The following is an 8,738-nucleotide window of genomic DNA, read 5'->3' on the forward strand; positions in this document are numbered from 1 at the left end:
TTCTGACATCACCAGGGCAGAAGGTGGCTACAAGTGCCTCCATGAACTATGTTGTCCCCAGAAGAAGAACGCCACTTGTAGCTTTGTCCCCCATTCAGAGCTGAGGCGCTCCCAGTACCTACAGTGGCATATTGGAAGACAAATTGACATGGCACCTTGGCCGGACTTTGACATTGAAAAGGCATCACTGCTATGTATTATGCTTTTTATAAATAAACACTGATTGGCCAGTGGCCAGGCAGGAGGTAGAGGTGGGACAAGGAGAGAGGAGAATGCTGGAAAGTGGATGGCTGAGGGGGAGAGACCTGCCAGCCACCGCGATGACAAGCAAGATGTAAGATACCGGTAAGCCATGAGCCATGAGGCAACTTATAGATTAATAGAAATGGGTTAATTTAAGATAACAAGAAGCCTGCCATGGCCATACAGTTTATAAGTAATATAAGCATCTGAGTGATTATTTTATATGTGGGTTGTGAGACTGCAGTGCTTGGTGGGACCTAGAGAGAAGCTCTCCAGCTACACATCACCCCTTCAGATCATCGGGTGCTTCAAGAGACTGCACAATGGAATCAGGGCTTGTCTGTCAACAGTGTGCTGCTTCCCTCAGGCTCCAAACACACAAGCCCATCCTATGTTCACCAATGGAGTGGCTCCTCTGAAAGAAGCAACCTGCAGAGCCCAGTGAGGAATTGGGCATGCAGATATTGTCTATGCTGGCTTTCCCAGCATGCTTTTCTCTATAGCATCACTAGGTTTCAGAATTCATTTCCCAAGCTGCCTTTCTCTGTATTGGCATGCCACTATAAAATACCTTTCCCATAGTGCCTTCTCAAGTTCACAACTTCCATTTCCCTTTACATGGCTAAAGTTTCTAAAGTCACATTTCAGCTTTAACATGGGAGGTTTGAGTCAAAATTTTTCCTTTTTCACCACTGGAGATAGATGTCTGTTCTCCCTGAGCTGGCTTTTTTTTTTTTTTTTTTTAATATGTTTTCCTTTGCTGACACTTTCGCTGGAGAAAGTGCTGCTTATTGGAGGAAAGGTCTTTTGTGCCCAAAGGAAAAATCCCTGGGGACTTGTTCATCTCCCCTAGCTAGTCAGTAAAAAGAAGTGAACGCACTCAAACAAAGCTTTCCTACAATTTCCTCAGAGAGACTCCCTCCCAGACAGCTCTGGGTTCATTCCCAGCTCATCCTTTTCTTCACAAACAGTCCCCAACACCACAGTGGTGGCTTTGTTCCTCTGCTAACTGCTTCTGGAGATAGGGGCTTCTCTCCCTGAATCTGACTTATCTTCCCCCCCAGCAGCGCCCCCCCAGCAACACCCCCCCAGCCACCCACACACACCCCATGCCCTTGCAGCCACTGCCTGGAAACCAGACACTGACTTTTTTTGACCCAGTGGACTTCCTTAGTTCCAGCATGTTTGGGGGAGGAATCTGTCCCTTCCCCATCCTGTCCTGGCTCAGATCCTCCCCAGACAGTCTCTTATGGAGGTGTCCTGACTCCTTGCATTTCATCTTTCTGATTACAGGAGATTCTAGGTCTAAACACTGACCTCTAATCACTAAGAGCACTCACTAGATGCCATAGGAAAGGCTGACAGCAGAAGAGCTCACAATTTGGAGAACCAGGCTCATTCACCCAGGAAATTTGTAGAAGCTCCTTCTGCAGTCAGTGCATTATGCTTGCCAGGATTTCCTGAGCCCACATAGACTTCATGGTGGGGTTCTGCTCAGGGTTTTGTAAAGTGTGGTGTCCTGTTATTTTTCAGCCCTCTGTCTCAGAATGGAGACAAAGAGGACAGATATGCAGAGTGTGACAGGGACCTCCTTGTAAGTAGTCACCATTGGAGCACACACCAGGCTGAAGTGATGGAGGGAGCTGTTCCCTTGGGACACTACACATGACTGGAAGGTACTAGAGGACTCCTGCAGAGGACAGAGTGAGACAGTGAAGGAGAAATGTGCCTGGGACCAAACATGGAGACAGTCACCGTGGGCTATATATACCCTGCTGGTATTGATCCATTTTTCTCTCAGACCCCACTGTGAGGGATGAGTGTCCTGTATATAAGGCTTGATACTGGGCTCTAATTCTATCCTTACAGACCAGAGAGCTGATTTTGGGAACCTGTAGATCTCCTTACAGCTATCTAGTTTTTCAGTTGTTGAGTTTTGACTTCACAATGACATGTCTGCACAGTAGCACTGTGACCACTCATGGCCTCATGGCCTGCCACCCCCAAAAAAAGAACTAGAAAAGTCCATACACGGTCCACTTATCATTGGCCAGAGTGCGTTTCCCTATGTGAAACTGGCCTGTCATTGCCTCCCAGGCACCCAGGTGGCTATAAAAGTTGTAGATAATGCAGAGCAGGACCTATGGTTCATCGTATCAGATGGTGACCCTGGATAAACTACACCATCTTAACATGATTCGCCTCTTCCAGGTTATAGTAACACCACCACATTACTACTTTGTGACTGAGATTGCTCCTGCAGGAAACTTGTTCCCACTAATAATGGTGGAGGGCCGGCTGCAGGAAGAAGAGGCACAGAAGATATTCAGGGAGATCCTGTCAGCCATCAGGTGTTGCCATGACCTTGACATCAACCATCAAGACCTTAATTCTGAAAATATCCTTCTAGATGAGGAGGGCAACAGGAAGCTGGCAGACATTGGTCTTTCCACCAGGTTAGAGATGGCACTGTACTGCAGGGGCAATGTGGGACCAAGACTGTCAATGCCCCAGAACTGGTCCTTGGAGAAGGCTATGATGGGAAGAAGGCAGATGTGTGGAGTCTGGGTGTGCTGCTGTATTTTATCACCACTGGGTATCACTCCTTCCGAGGAAGCACCCTGGAAGAGATCAAGGGGAAGATCATCACAGGCACCTGTGACATTTCAGCTCATGTGTAGGGCAACTTGAAAACCTAATTCACTAAATGCTGACAGTTGCCCCAGAGAGGAGGCCCTCCACTGAAAACCTTCATCAACATCCATGGCTCATGAAATGAGAAGACAACATCCCAAGTGACATACACTTAGATCCCAATTTTCTAGAAACTGAAGGGTTCACAACATGTCCCCGCGGTAGGGCGTGTTTGCTCATGCCTGGCTGACCTGGACACTTTCGCCTAGCCAGTTCCTGGGCAAGATAGCCATTTTCGGGTCAAGGCATCTCGTGTGACCAGGATCCGTGACTTTGCATGGTTACATAGGCGCGCAGCTTAGCCATGTGATCTACAAACATGCGTGGAGTAGTTACATCGACCTGTGCACGCCCAGCCTTTATAAGCCGGCGCCATATTCCCAGCTCTTTCTTCTTCTCCACACACGTGTCTCCCACAGGCCTGAGCACTCTCTGTCCCTTTTATCTTAATAAAATTCTTATTAGCGGATTCTGTCGTGTTTCGTGACATTTCTTTGCAGGGTAATAGCACAGTGCCGCAAAATAACTAACAGACACACTATCGTCTTGGGTTAATGCCAGAGCCATCTTGTAATGCTTTGTAGAAAAATTACAATGAAATGATGGGGACATACTTCATCATCAAAAAGCAGTCACTCAAGGAGCTAAGGGTTTGCACTTAGATGAACCACCTCAGCCAAGCCTGTGGACCCTGGTGTTGCACCTCTCCCATCCCTAGAACATCTCTCCATCTCTGGTCTTCACCTAAAAAGAAGGGCCAGTGAGGCCACTTGGCCTCATCCACACCCAGCCCTCACAACAGCTCTTGCCTGTTGTTTTGATATCACCTGGGCAGAAGGTGGCTAGAAGTGCCTCCATGCTACCTGTTTGTCTCCAGAAGAAGAGCCCAACTTGTAACTATGCCCCCTGTTCAGAGCTTTGGCTGCCCCAAGTATCTGCAGCAACATTGGAAGAGGAAATTCCCTGCGTCACTTGGGCCAAACTTTGACATGGAATAGGCATCGTCCCTTCTGAAGATTCGGTGCTTCAAGAGCCTGCACAAGGGAATCAGGGCTTGCCTGTCAAGAGAGTACTGCTTCCCACAGACTCCAAACACACATGCCCATCCTATGTTCAACAACAAAATGGCTCCCCTGAAAGAGGCAGGAGGCAGAACCCAGTGAGGAATTGGACACCTAGGTATTGCCTATGCTGTCTTTCCCAGTATGCTTTTCTCTATAGCATCACTATGTTTCAGACTTCATTACCCAAGCTGCATTTCTCTATATTGGCATGTCACTACAAACTACCTTTCCCATCATTGCTTTCATGTCCACCACTTCCCTTTTTCTTTACATGGCTAAAGTTTCTAATGTCAAGTTTTAGCTTTGGCAAGGCAGGTTTGAGTCAAGATGTTTGATTTTTCACCATAGGCGACAGGGAGATGTCTGTTCTCCCTGAGCTGGCATTGTTATACATTTTTCTTTGCTGATACTTTTTCTGGAGCTGAGTCAAATCCTGTCCACTCAAGTGTGTATTTGAGGAAGCTGCTTTTGTGCCCAAACAAAAATCACTGGGGGTTTTCATCTTTCCCTGCCAGTCAGTAAAAAGAAGTGAACACACTCAAAACAAAGCTTTCCTACAGTTCCTTCAGAGAGACTCCTTCCCAGACAGCTCTGGGTTTAGTCCCAGCTCATCCCTTTCCTCAAACAGTTCCCGAGGCCAAAGTGGCAGCTTTGTTCCTCTGCTACCTCCTTCAGGAGGTAGGGGCTTCTCTACCTGAATCTGCCTTAGCTTTTCCCCAAGCTACTGCTGAAGCTATCACTTAGAACAGAGACACTGATTTTTGGTTTTCACACTAGCAGCCTCCCACATTTCCTGCACGTTTTGGGGAGGAATCAGTCACTTCAACATCCTGTCCTGGCTCAGATCCTCCCCAAGATAGAGTCCCTTACATGGCAGTGCAGGTGCAGATGCAGCTCGGCTTTATTGTTTCCTCCTCCTGCACTTTCCCATGTGTATGGCTAAGATCTAGCTTCAGAGGGAATTCTAGATGCTGTTTTTCTAATATAGGCTTGAAAGAGACAGTGCTAACAGAGAGAATTTGTCTTTTTCCAGGCTGTCTTTTTTTTAATTTTTTTTTTAATAGTAAACCACAGGTGATTTTTCTATACGTATCATTACAGGGACACAGGTTTGCTCCCTGTGTCCCAGGCTTCCCCAATGAGAAATGAAGCTTCTCATGGCTTTTCTCTGCTGCAGTGTCATCGAGACAAGTCACACCCCTGTCTGGTGTAGGATCCTCTTTTATTGTCTCTGCTTGACTTGACCTTTGTGTTTAGCTTAAGATGGTCAATAGCATATGCAGACTGTGAAGTCTACACCAGCCTTCCAGAGGCAGTGGATTCCAGTGTTGTGACTTACATAGAGAAACCACCAGGACAAACCCAGTTCATCCTGAAGGAACATGGCCTGGGGCACCTCATCCCCTGAGACCGATTTTGCCCACAGCACCTAGCTCAATTTAGCTTTCTCTTGGCTTCAGGAGGCTGTGTAAGCAGAAGCTCTCTGCAATCTTGTGAGGCAAGACCCACCCTGCCATCATCCTGTCTAGAGACAGAGAGCTGTTCTTGGAATCCAGTCTCAGCCTCAGATGTCCCTATTCAGGACCCTGCTGTCCACAGAGACTTCACATGCAAGCTGTATTGACTGGGTCTCCAAAAACAGGTGGATCTCTATTGTTTGGCTGCTGCTCCTTCCTCAAGCCAGGGGACCTTTTTTCTTCATCCCCCTCAGAAGAGGCCAATACCACCACAACTACCATGGCAGGGGCAGCAATGCCAACAGAATCATTAGAATCTCAATGTGACTATTCTAGAATCCGTCTATGTGATACCAGGGCATTTTTGGCTATGGTGAAATATCGGTCGCTTTGCAATAGTGACCCCAACTCACCTCCTTTTGGAACCCAGAAAAAATGCTATTCTGAATTAATTCTGAGACTACCAGGGTAGCAGGACAGCCCACGATCTGCTGAGCCATCTGCATCTGGCAAGGTCACCCTTTCTCTACTAAATAAAGGGCACTGTTCACATGGAATGAGGCCTGGAGTCCCCATTGTTTAGTGTGTGTGTGTGCTTTCAGTTCTAAAAAAGGTAGGCAAAGTTCTCTGGGGTGGTGCAGTAGGTAAGGTTGTCACATGAGACAGTGGAGCTGGCACATGGTGTACACAGCCCCAGGACATGAAAAGAGGTGAGGCAAGATGTAGGGTAGTTGTCCAGCCACTCTTCCATCTGTGGACAACAGGAACTTTAGAGGTCCACTTGCCCAGGAGCCTATTCAAAAGGATGATTGATCTCCGCAACAATGATTCCACATGGACTATGATAAATCCATTAAGCTGATTAACACCAGGGATAAATCGACTTTGGACTACAAATTGCTCAGGACAATTTTGAGATGACTGGCTGAGATGATCCAGATTCACAGACTGCTCAAGCAAGGACTTGAGACAAGCCCTGTACTTGCCCATTATGCAGACACTGGACAAATGATATAACTATCTCTCCCAGCACTTGACAATTACCCCAAAAATTTTCTTTTCAGGATTCCCTAAAGATGTCTTTGCCCCCAGAAAGCAGGAAGTAATTTTAAGAAAATGGTGCCCACATTCCCAAGAGGTGGGGTGGATGTATTTTAGTCATTTAATGAGTTATGAATACTGTCATTGTTTATTATGGTTGGTTACAAGTTATTAATTTTAATGGTCTAAAAAAGGCTAAACAAAGGAGATTAGATACAGGGTTCTTGTTTAAAAATAGAGGAAAAATGAGGATATAGAAAAGAGTATATCATTGAATCTACTCAGAAAAAAGGGAAGATATAGAAATGATAAGATAAAAGGTAGATTTTTGGATCTACTCAGAAAAAAGAGAATATGAATATGATAAGATAAAGAGGGAGATTATTGAATCTATGCTTAAAAAGGAACTACTTGTTTTAAATAGAATAAGTAATGAAAAATTTTTGTCTGAATTTGTCAAATATTAATGGACTGGACATTGTTATATATTAATGGAGTTTTTTTGCCTGAATCTGTCGAATGTTAATGTATATCTTGACTGTCTATATTATATATACTTATTGGATACAGTTCTCTTGTATTAGTTATAAGCTTTTTTAAATTTTAGACAAAAGAGGGGAAATGTGGTATATTGTGTTCCCCAATATATTATTGTGCACCCTAATAAATTTATCTGGGGTCAGACAACAGAACAGCAACTAGATACAGAGGCCAGAAAAGGTGGCACTTGCACCTTTAATCCTAGCATTCCAAACGCAGAGATCTGTCTGGATCTCTGTGAGTTCAAAGTCACAAAGGAAACAGCCAGGGATGGTGATACACGCCTTTAATCCCAGATAGTGATGGCAGGAAGCAGAAAGGTATATAAGGCCTGAAGACCAGGAACTAGACCCTGTTTAAGCTTTTAGGGTTTTAGCAGCAGTTCAGCTGAAAATCATTCTGGATGAGGATTCACAGACTTCCAGTTTGAGGAAACAGGATCAGCTGAGGAATTGGCAAGGTGAGGTGGCTGTGGATTGTTCTGTTTCTCTGATCATTCAGCGTTCACCCAATGCCTGGCTCTGGGTTTGATTTTATTAATAAGAAATTTAAGATTCTTGTTACACTCAGTGATCCTGCCCTTGGCATTTCACCTGACTGTTCTCAGATTGGCACCTGCCTGAGGACAGGTCACAGGGTAAAAGTGTCTTCATGCTTTTCATTTTCTTCTGTTGTACCAAGAAGAGCCCCCATGAGCCAAGCTCCCCCGTATTCAGAAAAGACCGTCCTTTGCTCGAGATTCTGCAAAATCTCAGAGGCAATGCCTTTGTCACCTGGGAAGGACTCTGATTTGCAAATTGCTTCCACACTGAAATAGTCATTGCAGAGGCAGAGGAGGAGAATGAAGAAGAAATATGCCCGGGCTTAACATGGAAGCAGTCACCATGGGCTAGATATAGCCTTCAGTGATTGGTCCATTTCTAACTCCGACCTCACTGAAAATATCCTTCTAGATGAAGAGGGCAATGAGAACTTGACAAACTTTAGTATCGCAACCAGATATAGAGCAGGCACTGTACTGCAAGGGCAATATGGGACCAAGAACTACAATGCCTCGGAACTGGTACTGGGAGAGGGCTATGTTGGGAGGAAGGCAGATCTGTGGAGTCTGGGTGTGCCACTATATTTTATCACCAGCGCAGACAACCCTTTCTGAGGAAACACTCTGGAAGAGATCAAGGATAACATCATAATGTCATAAAAGCGACCTATGATGGTCTAGCTCATGTCACTTGGTAACTTGAACACCTAATTCACTAAATACTGAGAGTTGCTACAGAGAGGAGGCCCTCCATTGAAGACCTACAGAAACATCCCTGGCTCGTGCAATGGGAAGAAAACATGTCAAGTGACACCAACTTAGATCCCAATGTCCTATACTCACTGTCATGTTGGGTTAAATATCAATGCCAGCTTGTAAACCTTTGTAAATAGAAAATACAACCAAATGATGGGGACATACTTCGTCATCAAAGAGCAGTCATGCAAGGAGCTGGGGTTTGAACTAGGCTGCCCCACCTCAGACAAGTCAGTGGACCTTGGAGTTGTGCCTCCCCATTCCCCAGTGTATCTCTCTATCTCTGGTCTTCACCTAAAAAAAAAAAAGAAAGGGAGGCCAGTGAGCCCAACTTTGGCCTCTTTCACACCCAGCCCTCACACCAGCACCTGCCTGTTGTGCCAAGAGCACTAGGGCAAAGAG

The 8,738-nt window shown here is 45.6% G+C and overlaps 1 pseudogene; it reads left to right on the forward strand.

Moving 5' to 3' along the window:
• Window positions 1-2,340: 2,340 nt before the first annotated feature.
• Window positions 2,341-8,102, forward strand: LOC114710682 (annotated as a pseudogene).
• Window positions 8,103-8,738: the final 636 nt, after the last annotated feature.

The sequence above is a fragment of the Peromyscus leucopus genome, unplaced genomic scaffold (assembly GCF_004664715.2).
Source record: "Peromyscus leucopus breed LL Stock unplaced genomic scaffold, UCI_PerLeu_2.1 scaffold_857, whole genome shotgun sequence".
In the NCBI taxonomy this organism is placed as follows: domain Eukaryota; kingdom Metazoa; phylum Chordata; class Mammalia; order Rodentia; family Cricetidae; genus Peromyscus; species Peromyscus leucopus.